The 15147-nt window shown below is 27.3% G+C and overlaps 2 long non-coding RNA genes across 8 annotated transcripts; both read right to left on the minus strand.

Annotated features, from left to right (window-relative positions):
• Positions 1 to 1696: 1696 nt before the first annotated feature.
• LOC149882543 (uncharacterized) lies at positions 1697 to 5201 on the minus strand. 7 transcript variants are annotated; one of them, XR_016444552.1, is made up of 10 exons: positions 5062 to 5201; positions 4320 to 4387; positions 3401 to 3424; positions 3010 to 3033; positions 2845 to 2868; positions 2680 to 2703; positions 2515 to 2538; positions 2344 to 2376; positions 2154 to 2195; positions 1697 to 1905 (listed from the first exon to the last, which is right to left on the minus strand). It is a non-coding gene; the product is annotated as an uncharacterized LOC149882543 (long non-coding RNA). The 7 variants fall into 7 exon arrangements; XR_016444554.1 differs by lacking the exon at positions 3010 to 3033; XR_016444553.1 differs by lacking the exon at positions 2845 to 2868.
• Positions 5202 to 7801: 2600 nt separating this feature from the next.
• On the minus strand, positions 7802 to 12764 carry LOC149882544 (uncharacterized). Its single transcript, XR_016444560.1, has 8 exons — positions 12333 to 12764; positions 11421 to 11497; positions 10834 to 10857; positions 9008 to 9031; positions 8664 to 8702; positions 8482 to 8523; positions 8257 to 8283; positions 7802 to 8041 (listed from the first exon to the last, which is right to left on the minus strand). It is a non-coding gene; the product is annotated as an uncharacterized LOC149882544 (long non-coding RNA).
• Between the last annotated feature and the right edge of the window lie 2383 nt (positions 12765 to 15147).

The raw sequence follows: 15147 nt of genomic DNA on the forward strand, positions 1-15147 counted from the left end.
CACTTTTTCACAATAATCCTTGTAGCAACTAACCCCGCTCTTCCTTACTGACTGTTTAAATAATCAATCAGACATATCTATTAAAAAATTTTTACAAAAAAACGCAGCACGTTATTTATCAGATTGATTAACCTTGGCACGAGACGAGAATGACGATGATGACAATGGCACATGACATTTATAAGTCTGATAAATTCTATCTCTACCATCGTCACAAGGTCAATAAGTCTGGTAAATAATGTGCTGCTTTTTTTTGTAAAAGTATTAGTACTAATAAAATATTTTTACGAATAAATGAACACATTTTTATATCAGATCTTAATCAGACCGGACGTCAAAACTTTTTGGATTCCATTAAAAAGTTACAATAAAAAAAAATTGTAGAAATATCTGTTTTGTAAAATTGAAAAATATTTCTATTTTTAATTCAATAAAGGTACTAATATTTAAAGTCAATTAAAAAAAAAAAAAAAAAAAAAAAAAAAAAAAAAAAGGAAAATGACTTTTAAAGTGACATTGGATTCATTATCTTTTACAACTTAGATTTATTACGTATACAAGATTATAACCATGTAATTGAATAATGAATATTGCTATGAAATTAAACATCATGCAATTGAACAGCATGCAAGAAGTATAAGACTTGTTCTCTAAATATGCATATGTGGGTGTTTTAAGGTCAGCGTCAAAAGATGTGAATAAAGAAATTTACGGAGGCCAGGCCAGATTCACCCCCCCCCCCCCCAATAATTTTATGTGCGCTTTAAAAATTAAATTAGCAATCTGAAAAGTATAGTTAAATGGACCGGGCGATTTGATGTTACCTAACAATTATAGCTAATCAATCCGGATGTTTTTTAAAATAATGTGCTAATGATGTCTTGTGACATTGCAAAGAAGTCTGGCCTATAAAAAAAGATCATTGAATTTCTCTGAATTTTCTTTTTATTCCAATGTGGTGACTGAACTTTATCCTGCCACAAACCTTACAGGCTTTTAGCAAAATCAAAGGGAAGTTTGATTCGTGATTGCTGAATGGGCTTTACTCAAAGTGTAGGAAAGAATTTATCAATAGCCTAACTAATTAAAATGTCATATAATAAAATGTATGACATTTTACATTTATTGATGTCAGTTCTACAGAGTGAATGGGCTAGATAATAATGAATAAACTAATGATAAATAGCAATAATAATGTTACCAATGTTAAATCAATTGATGGCTTCAATAAAAAAATAATTTAATTTAAAACTGTGTTTGGATCACTGGTACAACATTAATTTCTTTATGCAATTTTTAATAAGGATGATGCTGATGATGCAGGTGATCTTATTAATGTTATCGGTCTATTGTTGTTTTACTTTTCACTTTCTATTTTTTCAAAACTAAAAACTTTATTTATGTATAATACTTTATAATTTGTAGTATAATTGTGAATATCGCAAGTTAATATTTACTTATTTAGGTCGTAATATGAGCGAAAGAAAACAGGTTGTGATCGCACAAAATGTTTTGACCAGTTTGGAAAAAGAACGAGGTATGGGAGGAGTGAAAGGAGGTGAGAATCGTGTCAGGGGAGAGAAAAAGAGAAAAGGTAGTTCTAAAAAATATATTTTGCTCCGCTTTATTAATTGTTTGGAGTCTTGACTTAGTAACAATAAATAAAGTTCCTCAGAGTAAGAAAGAAAAAAGAAAATTGTTCTGCTCGATTTATTATTGATAAATATCCTGCATTTACATATAGCGTGCGAAGAAATGTTAAATAAATATTAGATAATAAATGCGTAAGAAATAAAAATGATGAAATGCAAGCCTAACAACTATTGTCTTCTCAATTATCACTGTCTTCTTAATGATGACTGTCTTAATGATGAATGCTTTAAGGATGATGATTGAGTTTACGATCTAGGAAGAAAAAAAAGTACTGCAAAATTACCTTTGGCAACTGACGCTTGAATTTCGACTGGTAATTAAAATAAGAATAATCATCAGTTTAAGCCATGTTAAGAATGAGAACATTAATCTGATTAAATAAGTTTAATCTAAAAAAATTTGTCTCGCTTTTGTTTCTCCAATGTTACTATAGAAATAAAAGTATAAAAAAACACGTCGATATACAAACAATAAAATCTGATTAAAAAAAAGCTTCTCACTGGATTTCGATGTTCTGATTGAATGAGATCTTTTTCCCTCAACTAAAAAAAAAATTTCGATTGAATTTTCATGAAAAATTGAAAGATAAAAGAAATAGTATTTTTGCAATCAAAATTCTTAGATAAAGTAATATAGTCGTTCTTTTATTTCTTTTAATTTTTAAAATAATTTGAAAATAATTTGACTTACTCGATGGGCTTATTGATTCATTATGTCCAGGTTCTAAAAACGAAATGTCTCAATTTGATTTAAAAGTGTAACTTTTATCATCGATTTAATTTTGAAAAATATAATCACAAGCTTTTGTGAAAAACAAAAAATTGTAAAAAAAGAAAAATAGATTTGAAAAAAATAACTTACTTATGGAATGGTCTCGAGTTCCATCTTGTAAATAAAATAAAAAATTACGGATATGTAAAACAAAACTTTTATCATCGATTTAATTTTGAAAAACATGATCACAAGCTTTTGTGAAAAATAAAAAATTGTAAAAAAAGAAAAAAAGAAATGAAAAAGATAACTTACTTATGGAATGGTCTCGAGTTCCATCTTGTAAATAAAATAAAAAATTACGGATATGTAAAACAAAACTTTTATCATCGATTTAATTTTGAAAAACATGATCACAAGCTTTTGTGAAAAATAAAAAATTGTAAAAAAAGAAAAAAAGAAATGAAAAAGATAACTTACTTATGGAATGGTCTCGAGTTCCATCTTGTAAATAAAATAAAAAATTACGGATATGTAAAACAAAACTTTTATCATCGATTTAATTTTGAAAAACATGATCACAAGCTTTTGTGAAAAATAAAAAATTGTAAAAAAAGAAAAATAGAAATGAAAAAGATAACTTACTTATGGAATGGTCTCGAGTTCCATCTTGTAAATAAAATAAAAAATTACGGATATGTAGAAAAAAAAACAAAAAACATCAACAAATTTTTATGTTTTTAACTTTTTAATATTTTGATTCATACCACCGTTATTTTATTATTTTTTTTTTTTTCCAATTTAACAATCCACGTTTTTCATTCGTTTTTACAATTTTTGTATATCTAAAACAATTACAGTACATTAATCCTAAACAGACTCGACTAATCCTAAACAGGACTCGATGAATCCACAAACTCATATATTCTACTTGCACTGATTATCATTTTATTTGTTATATGTATCTATTTCGTAAATATTTTTCAACTGCAAGATAAATTTAAAAACCCTTAAAAAAAGCTAGAAAATAACTTACTTTTGAAATTGCCTCGATCTCCTCCTAGTGATTAAAATCATATAAATGTTACAGCTTTAATTATATCATTAAGTGGTTACAACAGCTTGTAAAAGAACGACAAAGATGGATGACAAAAATCGATGATGATTTAAAATAAGTATCGATGTTTGGCTTTTCTGTTAATAACTTACAATAACGAATAAAAAATTAAAAACTTCTATTTCAATCTTTTAAAGTCAAATTTCCTGAAGTTTACTAAATAAGGAATACTTATGCTTTTAAAAGTGCATAAAAAGGTTTTTGATGTGACATGTTTATATTCGTTGAGTTTGGTTATTTTTGAAAAACGTATTTAATCGAGTTTCAATTTTGCGCAACGTCTTGAAGTTGCGCAAAATTGAAATGTTGAATTAAAAGAAATGTTGAAGAAGTCTTGAAGTTTTTAGTGTGATAAGTTTTAGTGTGATAAGTTTTAGTGTGGTAAGTTTAAATTCGTTGGTGTAAATGCGTTCAGTTTGGTTATTTTTGAAAAATAAGTTTAACGGATTTAATCAAATCTCAATTTTTGCGCAACGTCTTGAAGTGTTGAAACAAAATAGAATAAGGTATGCGAGGGATTGCAATTTTTCTTATGACTTTTTATGTCTAAATTATGAATATTTTTTTTAAATTCAGATTTATTTTCAAATGATGGATATTATTCATAAATGACGAATAATATATCAAATGATATATTATTCGTTATTTTTGTATAATTAGTATAATTATAGTATAGTTATAATAATACAGTATAATTAGTATAAAGAGTATAATTCTATGTAACTCGACATAATTCTTATAATTATATTCGTTATAATTCGTTATAATAAACAATGGGAAAAGCAAAACGCTGACGTTTAGTTTAAAACATAAATAGATTTAAAAACTTTAAATTTACCTCCTGCGATTTCTTCAAAATTAACAATCAACAGAAAAGCCAAGATAAAGCAACTCATCTTCATTATGCTATAAACAAAATTAAAAATAATATCATCTTCTTTATGTAAATCAAAAGATGGTGACCTGCTGAGGAATTGCATCAACATTTGTATTTTATGAACATTTTTTCTTAAGTAAGTTTAGGTTAAATTCTGATTTCTCAAGAGATCAAAATCTCGTACATGATTAAGAACAATCGAGGAAAACGTTTTTGAATTAAAAAGGAGCTTTATAAACTTTTCTCTCGTCCATCCAAACAATATTTTCTGCTTTTATTAAATCATCGAGTGTGAATGTCACCCATTCCTTTCAATACTTTTAAGAAAGAATAAAAATTGCAAGTCTCACTCATTAATAATCTGAATAGCCATCCTGTTTACACCGGTGGTAACCAAAGAGTATTTGACCCTATTTTAGGGTTATTACAGTTGACCCATATTGATAACCTTACGGAGCAATTCTCATAATTGACAGTTGAAACATCTTATGACGTATGACGTATATTATGACGTATACTTTAATATTGTGATTGAACAAATTATACACTTAATAATGAAAATTTAAAAAAATTATTTTGATAGAATAATTATTTTAATAGTAGTATATAAAACATATTATAAATATAACTACTTTTTTTTTACAGTTGATATTCATCATGACAAACGATATTTTACATTGAGGAATATATTTTTTAAACTCACCTCGCCATTTTTTGGAAATTTTTTACTTGGTCTGTTTAAGATGGTTTGCCTCTTCTTCGTCTGAAATGCTTCAGGATCCAAATCTTTGCTTGAGAGTAGTTATGCATAACTGTTTCAGGTATTTACATAGTTCAAAAGTTACGTAATAAAATAAATCATTTATGGTCTATATTACGTTGGTTTCATAAACTCAACATACATGGTTTCTATTTGTTTAAATATATGGATTTTAAATTAGTTATTTGTTAACGTGCTTCGCTGCACAATTTTTTGTGGATTCCATCCCCAATCTTTCGTCTTTCTAACGTTATTTTTAAAGAGAAAATATGATTACATAAATGCCGCCGTACTTTCGAAAACGGGAGCGAGGAATTTAATTAATGAGCGAGTGAATTCAAGTGATGAATCTGATTGCAGCTGCTGCTTAAACAAAAAAATTCTTTCTTTCTTTTAAGGAAAATAATATTTTTGATTCCGTTATATTGATAAAAAAAGTTTCAATATCGCGCATGCGTTTCAAACTTAAGCAAAGGTTCCGAAACTATAAAAACCAATCACCTGCGAGAGTAAAATTTCTTTCATTTAAATTTCGTTCGATAGACGTTAACAATCTATCAAATTAAGGAAACAAACAAAAAAAAAGGGCAACAAAAAGGGAATTTTAGAAAATATAATTAGACTTAAATTATGAATTTAAAATGAAATTTAAATGTTGTGATGAGCCTTGCCGCAGTGTTCAAAATATCAAATAAATCTTCAGAATTTCAGTTAGAAAACATTGTTGGTAAATAAGTTATGCACATAGAAAGCTTAAATAAGTTCTAAGTTTTTTTTTTTAAAAAAAAAAAGATGATGATGGTTGAGTGATGCTGAAGACGTTTGGTAAAATAAAGTGTTTTATTCGACAACTCATCGGGAATGATTTTGACAAGAGTCTTTTTTGTTTAGTATATATTTGAACAGGTTTCCATTTTTGTGCCCCCAAAAACTATGACGAATAAGCAAATATCTCTCTCTCATGCCATTTTAATTTTACTAACGTAGAAGAAACCAATTCAGTGAAAATATGCGCCAAAGAAAAATTTATTATATTTTTGGTGAATAACGCGATAAATCCTGTGGCTAAAACTCATTAATGGTAAATCGTGTTGGGACTTGTCGCACGTTTTTAAATGAATGATTATTTAAGTTCAAGAAGACATTTGCGTTAAATTAATCAACGTTTGAATCGTTAGTTTGGAAAACAAGTTCACGCAACCTAGGTTTAAGATAACCAATAGAAACTGTTTATGCTTCGTTGATTAAAAAAAAAAAAAAAAAAAAAGGAAGATAAAGTAGCACTAAAAGAAAGAAAAGTATTTTTTTCATTTCCAGAATGTGTAAATGAAAATTTAGAATTTGTCTCGCTGAACTTGTGGTCATTCCTTATATTCGGACGGTAAAACTTCACTCGAGTTTTTTTCACTAGTACAAGTTTTCTATGGCACGTAATTAAAGAGTGACCTAAAAATTTAAACTTTAAGATTTTGTAATAATAAGATGAATAAGATATATGAGTAAGAACGCTGTGCCATGTATCTTCTGTTGTGATTAATTAGGGAAAAGGCTCGTTTAATATACTATATTTTATTATCAAAGTATATTTATTATAGTTATGCTGCTCATTTTTTAAAATCAGTTTGAAATAAATGTCAAAGTCAATAGAAGAGTTTTTCAGCTGTTCCAAAAAGTTATTTATGCAAAAACAGTGCAAAGTGCCTTATCAAAAAATAATAATAACAACTTAAATAAAACTCTTGAAAACGGAAAAAGTTCAAGTTTACAACATCATCTCAAATGCAAACAACATTCAACAAAATCAAAATTATTTAAATATAAAACTCTAATTGAATTAATCCCATAAGACTTATAAAAAGAAATGAACTTTAAAATCATTCAGTGGAGCAACGAATTTTGATCTGATCAATAGACTCCTTTTTTCATCACTGCATAAGTCAACATTACGGCAAACAAATCATAACATATTTCCTTTAGACGTTTTGCAATTATTCAAACAATTTTCTCCGCACTATATTATTGTTTTACAAACTGTTGATGTAATTTTCAAAGGGTCAAAGTTTTCCGCACAATTTTTTGTTTTTTTATTATTGCTAAAGCATTAATTATCTGTCTAATTGTTATTCAAAGTTGGTGGGTTAAAAGACAGATAAAAAGTTATTCAAAAATCTATTTATTCCATTTGTAACTAAAAAAAATCTGGTTCCAAAGAAACCAGAAATTAAAATAAATATTACAATTGAAACTACAACTTTCAAATTAGTGTATCGAGCAAAAAGTGGTCTTTAAATCTTCTATGTGATGAGTCATTAATTTTGATCATTCTGGCCCACTATAGGGTCTGAAAAAGGAAAGAAAGGTGGGAGGTGTGAAAGTGGAAGGTGGAGGGAAGGGTGGTGAGGGGAATTATAAGAGAGAGAGAGAAAAAGTAATTACAAAAAATATATTTTGTTCCACTTTATAATTTTTTGGAAACTTGTGCCTAGCAACAATAAATATAGTTCCTTGGAGTAAAAAAGAAAACAGAAAATAATTCTGCTAAACTTATTATTAATCAATACTCAACATTTTCAAAAAAAATGAAATGCAAAGAAATGTTAAGCTTTAATTACTCGCGTAAACGAAATCATACCATCACACGCGTGGGATCTATTGGATTCAGTTGATGAATCATTACTTCAAATCAATTCTAATGTACTTTATTTCAAGCAAAGACATAGTTATTAAATAGATATTAAATAGTAATATCATAGTTATTAAATAAGCGTTTATGATAAAAGTAAATCATAGTTATCAAACAAATATTAAATTGTAAATACGTCAGAAATATATAATAAAATGCAAGCTTAAAAACTCTTGTTTTCATAATGATCACTGTCTTCTTAAAGATGACTGTCTTAATGTTTATCACTGTGTTTAGGATCTAGAAAATAAAAATCTGTTTGAATAATTTGCTAATAGAATAAAACTGATGAATGTCTTAACGATGAAAATTATCTTCATGATCTAGAGAATATAAGTGTATTTGAACAATATCCTCTTTGTTCTGATTCAAATTTAAGTTTCTACTTTTTAAATATCATTCGTTATTTTCTTTTTGTGTTTAAATATCTCAATAAATAAACGCTGTAAATTTACCGTAAGCAGCTGACGCTTGAATTACAACTAGAAATAAAATAAGTTTGCATTATGTTAATATGTTAAAGAGAAAAAAGCAGAACATTCTTCTGGTTAACAAAAGAATAATTGAAAAAAAAAATAGTGTCTCAGTTTTGTTTCTGCGATGCTTTCATCGAAAAAAAAGTGCAAAAAACACATCGAAAGCAATTCAAGCAATATCATCTGATTAAAAAGACTGCTTACCAGACTTCGATGGTCTTATTGAATCAGATCCTTTCCCTTCAACTTAAAAAAACAAAATTTCCGAATAAACGTTCTTGAAAAATTTAAAGATAAAAAAAAAATTGTGTAATCAAAGTTCTAAGATAAAATAATGTTTTCAATTTCATTTCTTTTAATTTTAAACAGAAAATAATTTGACTCACCGGATTTCGTAGGTTTTATTGAATGAGCGTGACTAGTTTCTGAAAACGTAATGGTTCATTTTGTTTAAAAAAAAAGTGCCTTTTTATCATATATTTAGTTTTTAACAGTTTAATGACGAGATTTTGTGAAAAAAAAAATTGTAAAAAATATTTGAAGTTATATTAAGTTAAATTAAGTTAAATTATAAAAAATATTTGAAGTAAAAAGATTTGCAAAAGAGTAAATTTCACTCTCATGAGACAATCAAAGCTCGTGTGTTACGTGCAGTTGTTATCATTTTATTTGTTATATACATGAAAAATTAATTTTAAAAACACTCAAAAATAGCTAACAAATAACTTACTATTCAAATGGTGATGATTTGCCTCTAGTAATTAAAATATAAATTGAGAAAAATAAATATAAAAAAAAAGCTCTAATAAGAAAATCAAAATTTATGTGGTTGCAAAAAGGTATCAAAAAAAGAAAAACATTTATAGAAAGAATTTTTATTGTATTTTATATTTATTATAAAAGAATTTATAATTTTTTTACAAAATAATGTTAAAAAATTAAAAAACTGACTAGTAAAAAATATAAATGGGAAAAAAAATTGGACAAAATTTTAAGACCAGTTTCAAAAATATTTCAAAAAGCAATAAAAAAATAATTTAGAAACGTGTTGTTCCTCCATTTGTTTTCAAGCACTCTTGTACTCGATCTGGCATTGAATTCATTAAAGTTTTGATTACTTCATCAGGCACATTTTTCAAATGATGAGAGATAGAAGATTTCAAATCTTCCAAATTGTAAAGTTGTTCTTTACCAAGCTTTTGATCAAGCCACGACCATAAATTCTCTATTGGATTCAAGTCTGGACTATTGGCAGGCCATAGAAGCACTTGAATTTTATTAGAATTGAACCAATCGCTAACAACATGCGCTTTATGACACGACGCATTATCTTGCTGGAAAATAAATCCATCTTGCAACTGCCATAAATCAATGCTAGGAATAAGTGAGTTTTCCAAAATTTCGATGTACCTTTCTTTGTTGAGTCTACCATCGAATAAATGAAAAACGCCAACTCCACAGGCACTCATACAGGCCCAAATGCCTATTGAACCACTGCCTTGTTTTGTTCGTTTCAAAATGCATGATTCATTGAACCGTTTGCTTGGAAGTCTACGCAAAATTACGCGACCTTTTCTGTTGTCTACCTCAACGTTCATTTCATCACTAAAGACCACACGACTCCACTGATCTGGTGACCAATTTTTATGTAGTTTGCACCACTCTTTCCTTGCAAATTTTTGTTTTTTTATTTAAGCGTGGTTTTTTTGCAGCAGCACGCCATAAATAATTTAAATTGTGGAGGACCCTTCGCACAGTTCTAGGGCTTGCTTTCAGACCATTTGACAGTGTCCATTTCGTAGACAAGTCTGTAGATGATGCTTGTCTATTTTCTTTCATTAATCTCACTAACGAGCGAACATCACGGTCATTTGAAATTTTATTGCGTACAGTCCTATGACGATCATTAATTGACCGGGTCTCTTTGTATCGTTGAATTATGTTAATAATGCAAGAGTGAGACCTTCCGCGCTTTTCTGCTATTTGTCTGATGCTATAGCCTTCTTCTTTTAATACAAGAGCCGCGTATCTGTCTTTTTCTTCGATCTTTACACGCATTTTTGCAATATTTTTATATCCTTATTGCAATTCAAAAAATAAATGTTTATTTGATATCGAAACTCAGGTTTCGACATTTTATTTTATAGCCAACGTAATAAGCAATTAAGACAGTTTAAAAAAATAATGGATTATTATTTTTAATAAGTGCAAATTAAAGATTTGAAAGTGGTCGTTAAATTTTGTCTAATTTATTTAAAGAAGATTTATAAGTACTCATCAGTTTTTTAATAAGTTAAACGCTATTTAATTAGAATTAGATTTAAATAATTATACCACTTTAATCCGTATGTTTTAATTAACAAGATATTAAAAAAAAAAAAAATTTAATATGTCAATTAGAATCTTCTTAATTTTAATTTAAAGATTAAGAAACCAACTAAAAAATGAGTGGTCTTTAATTTTTGGCCACCGCTGTATATGCATCTATTTCGTAAATATTCTTTCTCTGCAAATTAAATTTAATAAACGCTCAAAAGTAGCAAATAAGTAACTTACTTTTAAAAATGGCTCCCTTTCCACCTGGGAATTAAAATTATATTAATGCTATAGTTTCAATCATATCATTAATTATTACAACAGTCTGTAAAAGGACGATAGAGATGGGTGGTGTTTTTTTAAAATAACTTATAATAATGAATAAAGTAAAAACTTCTATATCAGTCTAAAAAGTCAATTTTTCTGAAGCTTTTTAAAATGGATCTTCTTATGATTTTTAAATAGCCAAAGGTTTTGTTTGAGAAAATTTTTTTCGTCCAGCAACAAAGTAAAGTTGTTTTTGAAAAATAACAAGATAACATAAAATATATGAAGGATAGCTGTATTTTTCTTAAGACTTTTTATGTCTAATTATGAAAATTAATTTTAAATTCGATTATGATTATTACTAGTTATGAAAATTAACTTTAAATTCGATTATGATTATTACTAATTATGAAAATTAATTTTAAATTTGATTTATATCAAAAGACTGATGTAGGTATCTGTACTTTATTCGTTGTTATTCGGGAAGAAACAAAACGCCGACGATTAGTTTATTAAACGCCGACGATTAGTTTATAACATAAATAGATTTTTGTATTTACGTTTTTTTTTTCCATCGATTACTTTAAAATTAACAATTAACAGAAAAGCCAAGATAAAGCAGCTCATCTTCATTATGCTATAAAGAAAATTAAAAAATATATTTTTATATATATATTTATATATAAATATATATATAAAAAATATATATTTATATTTTTATATTTAAATAATATAAATATATATTTTTTATATATATATTTATATTATTTAAATATAAAAAAATATAAATAAATATAAATATATATATAAAAAAATAGTATCATTTTCATATAAAAAAGAAAGATGGTGACTTTCATTTGGATCGCATCAGTTTTTACACTTCATGAATATTTTTTCTTAAACAAGTTTAAATTAAAATTTTGATTTCTCAAAAAAAAAAAAAAAGAAAAGAAAAGAAAAAAAAGGAATCAAGAAAATGATGAAGAACGATCGAGAACAAATTTTTTGACTTTCTTAGCCAAAAAAAAAAAAAAAAGCATTGTAAACGCTTCTCTTGTCCATCCAAACAATATTTTCTGCTTTTATTAAACCATCGAGTGTGTATGTCACCCATTCGTTTTGATTCTTTTAAGAAAGAATAAAAACTATTGCAAGTCTCAGTCACTAATAATCTGGATGACTTTCCTGTTTCGGCATAAAAGCTATACCGGTTGTAACCAAAGAATATTTGACCATATGTTAGGGTTATTAAAGTTGACCAATATTGATAAACTTACGCAGCATTGCTTATAATTGAAACTTGAAACATCTTATGACGTTACATTAATATCGTTATAATGCAAACTATACATTTAACATTAAAATAGATTTCATCATATAAAACACATTTTAAATATGGTTGTTTTTTTTAAAACTGATATTCATCATGACAAAAGATATTTTAAATTGAGGAATATCTTTTTTAAACTCACTTTGCCATTTTTGGGAAATTTTTTACTTGGTCTGTTTAGGATGGTTTGCCTCTTCTTCGTCTGAAATGCGTCAGTACTTGTTCAGCAAAAAGAACTTTATAAAAAATAATCAGGTGTAAATTTTATATTAAAAGCGAAATTCAAATGTTGTGATGAGTCATGCTACAGTGTTCAAATAAATCTTTTAAACGGTTGTCAGCTGGAATGTGATGCGTAGAAAAGCCAAAAATTGTATACGTTGATATATCTCAATCGAAAAACTTTGTTGATAAATAAGTCATGCACATAGAAACATTTAACAGGTTGTATATTTTTTTGTTAAAAGGTGATGAAGGTGGTTAAGTGATGCTGAAGACGTTTGGTAGAGTAAAATGTTTTATTCGACAACACGTCTGAAATAATTTTGCCGGGAACCTTTTCTATTTAGAAATCTCTCTCTCATTCCGTTTTAATTTTACCAACCTGCAAGTAACCAACGGAGCGAAAACAAGCGCCAAGGAAACATTTGTATTAATCATTTATCAATTTTTGGGTGAATCACGCGGTTAATCCTGTGACTAAAACTTAATAACGGCAATTCATGTGGAAACTTGTCGCACGTTCTTCAATTAATGACTATTTATATACTATATTTAAGTTCAAGAAGACATCTGCATTAAATTAATCAAGATTTTAATCGTTAGTTTGAATAACATGTCCACGTAACCTAGATTTAAGGTAACCAATAGAAACTGCTTATGCTTCGTTCGTAAAAAATAATAAAAATGAAATAAAAACACTTAAGGTAGCGGAAGTATTTCTTCATTTCCAGAAAATGAAAAAAAAATTCCAGAAGCGAGAACTTTTGTCTCGCTTCTTTTGTTGTGATTTATCAGGGAAAAGGCTCGATTAATATACTATATTTATTATCAAATTAGTGTTTACATTATTATGTAAATATCAGAACGAACGGTATTAGAAAGACTAAATATTGTAAATACATTGTAACCCAGTTATACTATTTACTTTTTTAAATCAGTTAGAAATAAATAAATGTCAAAGTCAATTGAGGAGGTTTTTTAGATAGCAAATAGCATTTTTTATTAAAACAAAGTCAAAGTTTGTATGAAGTTGATTACTTTAATTATGATAATTTATTTATTGGTGATTACTTGAGTTATGATAATTTCGATAAAGATTTTATGAAAGCGAATGAAACAAATTTTTGTAAAAATCTCGTCTGTATAACAAACAAGTCACCCGATGAGTTGGTTGTCATACTGTGAGGTGTTGGTTGTCACATTTTTATTTGCATAATGTGATTATAGCTTTCAAATTATAGACTTTAAAAAATTTTTTTGTTGTATTTTAAATAACATTTTTATGACCAAAATAAAAAAGAATCCCCTGACGACCTGCAGGAGATTTGGGTAATAGAAAGATAACAGTTATCAAAAAGTTGACTTTAAAATCAGTTTTAAGTTTTTAAAATTTTCTATTAATCTTGTATTCAACTGAAAAATTGAAATCTTTGTAAAACTGTGACAAGCATTATCTCTACACTGCGACAAGAAACTCCATCCATAGTAGCTGCGCAATCTTTTTAAAATTTCATCAAAGAGATTAAAAATTAAGTTTCTTGTTAAGATTCTCAAGTGAATAATTAATATTAGAAATGTGCTTTATTAGAAATGCATATAAAAAATATAAAAAACAAAGTTACATATGACGTTCGTCGTTAACGTCATTTGCGTCTTGTGAGAGAAAATATTTCATTAATTCAAGTTTTACACATATGAAAATCTCAGTAATTTTTTTCTCATCCACTGAAATAAGCTAAAATCAAGTACGGAGATATGTTTCTGTTCGAGGTCGGAAACATTGCGTGATTTAAAGTTTCGAAATTTCTCATTTTTTCGCAATAATCCTCATGAGAATCACCCCCACCGACTGTTTAACTAATCAAACAAAAAAAAAATAATTCCTTGTTTTTACAAAAAAAAGTAGCACATTTCTCATGAGGCTGATTAAGCTTGTGTCTACTTCGAAAATGTCCTTTAAACCTGATGACAAATCTTTTTGGATTCATTTATAAAGTTACAATAAAAAAAAATAGTAGAAATATTTGTTTTGTAAAATTAAAAACTATTTCAATATTTAGCTGTTACGTCAGTTCAGGTAATGATATTTAAAATCAATTAAAAAGATAAAAAAAAAAAATAGTAAAATAAATCTTAAAGTGACATTGTTCATCTAAAAATTTTCAGCTTTGTTCTTCCAAAAACGTTCTGCTACGTTTATCCTAAAACTCTCTATTTCAGAGGCTTTTTACATTTTTAGATCCGTTTTCAAAAGTTAAAAAGTATGGCTAAATGGACCGGGTGATTTGATGTTACCCAACAGTTATAGAAGAATAATCTGAATGCTCTTTAAAATAATATGTTTGTTATGGCTTTGTGACGTTATGAAGAAGTCTGGTCAAGAAAAAAAATCATTTAATTTTTCTTGTTATTCCAATGTAGTAACTGAACTTCATCCCGCCACGAGCTTTTGAAGCTCTCAGCAAAATCAAAGGGAATAAAAAAAACATAGACTCATCTCAAACAATGTATGAAGTGGAAACATTCTGGCAAGAGACAAGGATACCAATAGGAACTCATTATCAACAAATATCCTATCTATATCTATTATCATTTCATTTCTATTTTTAAGAAATCAACCAAAAAGAAAATTGTCATTGATACTTATTTCCGTTCGGCCACAGAACTATTTTTCAAGATACTCATTTCCGTTCGGCCACAGAACTATTCATTTTGATATTCCAGAATATAAAGTG

Source organism: Hydra viridissima, unplaced genomic scaffold (assembly GCF_058129835.1).
Source record: "Hydra viridissima isolate aposymbiotic clone 2 unplaced genomic scaffold, HvirCarnegie_v1 scaffold_10, whole genome shotgun sequence".
In the NCBI taxonomy this organism is placed as follows: Eukaryota; Metazoa; Cnidaria; class Hydrozoa; order Anthoathecata; family Hydridae; genus Hydra; species Hydra viridissima.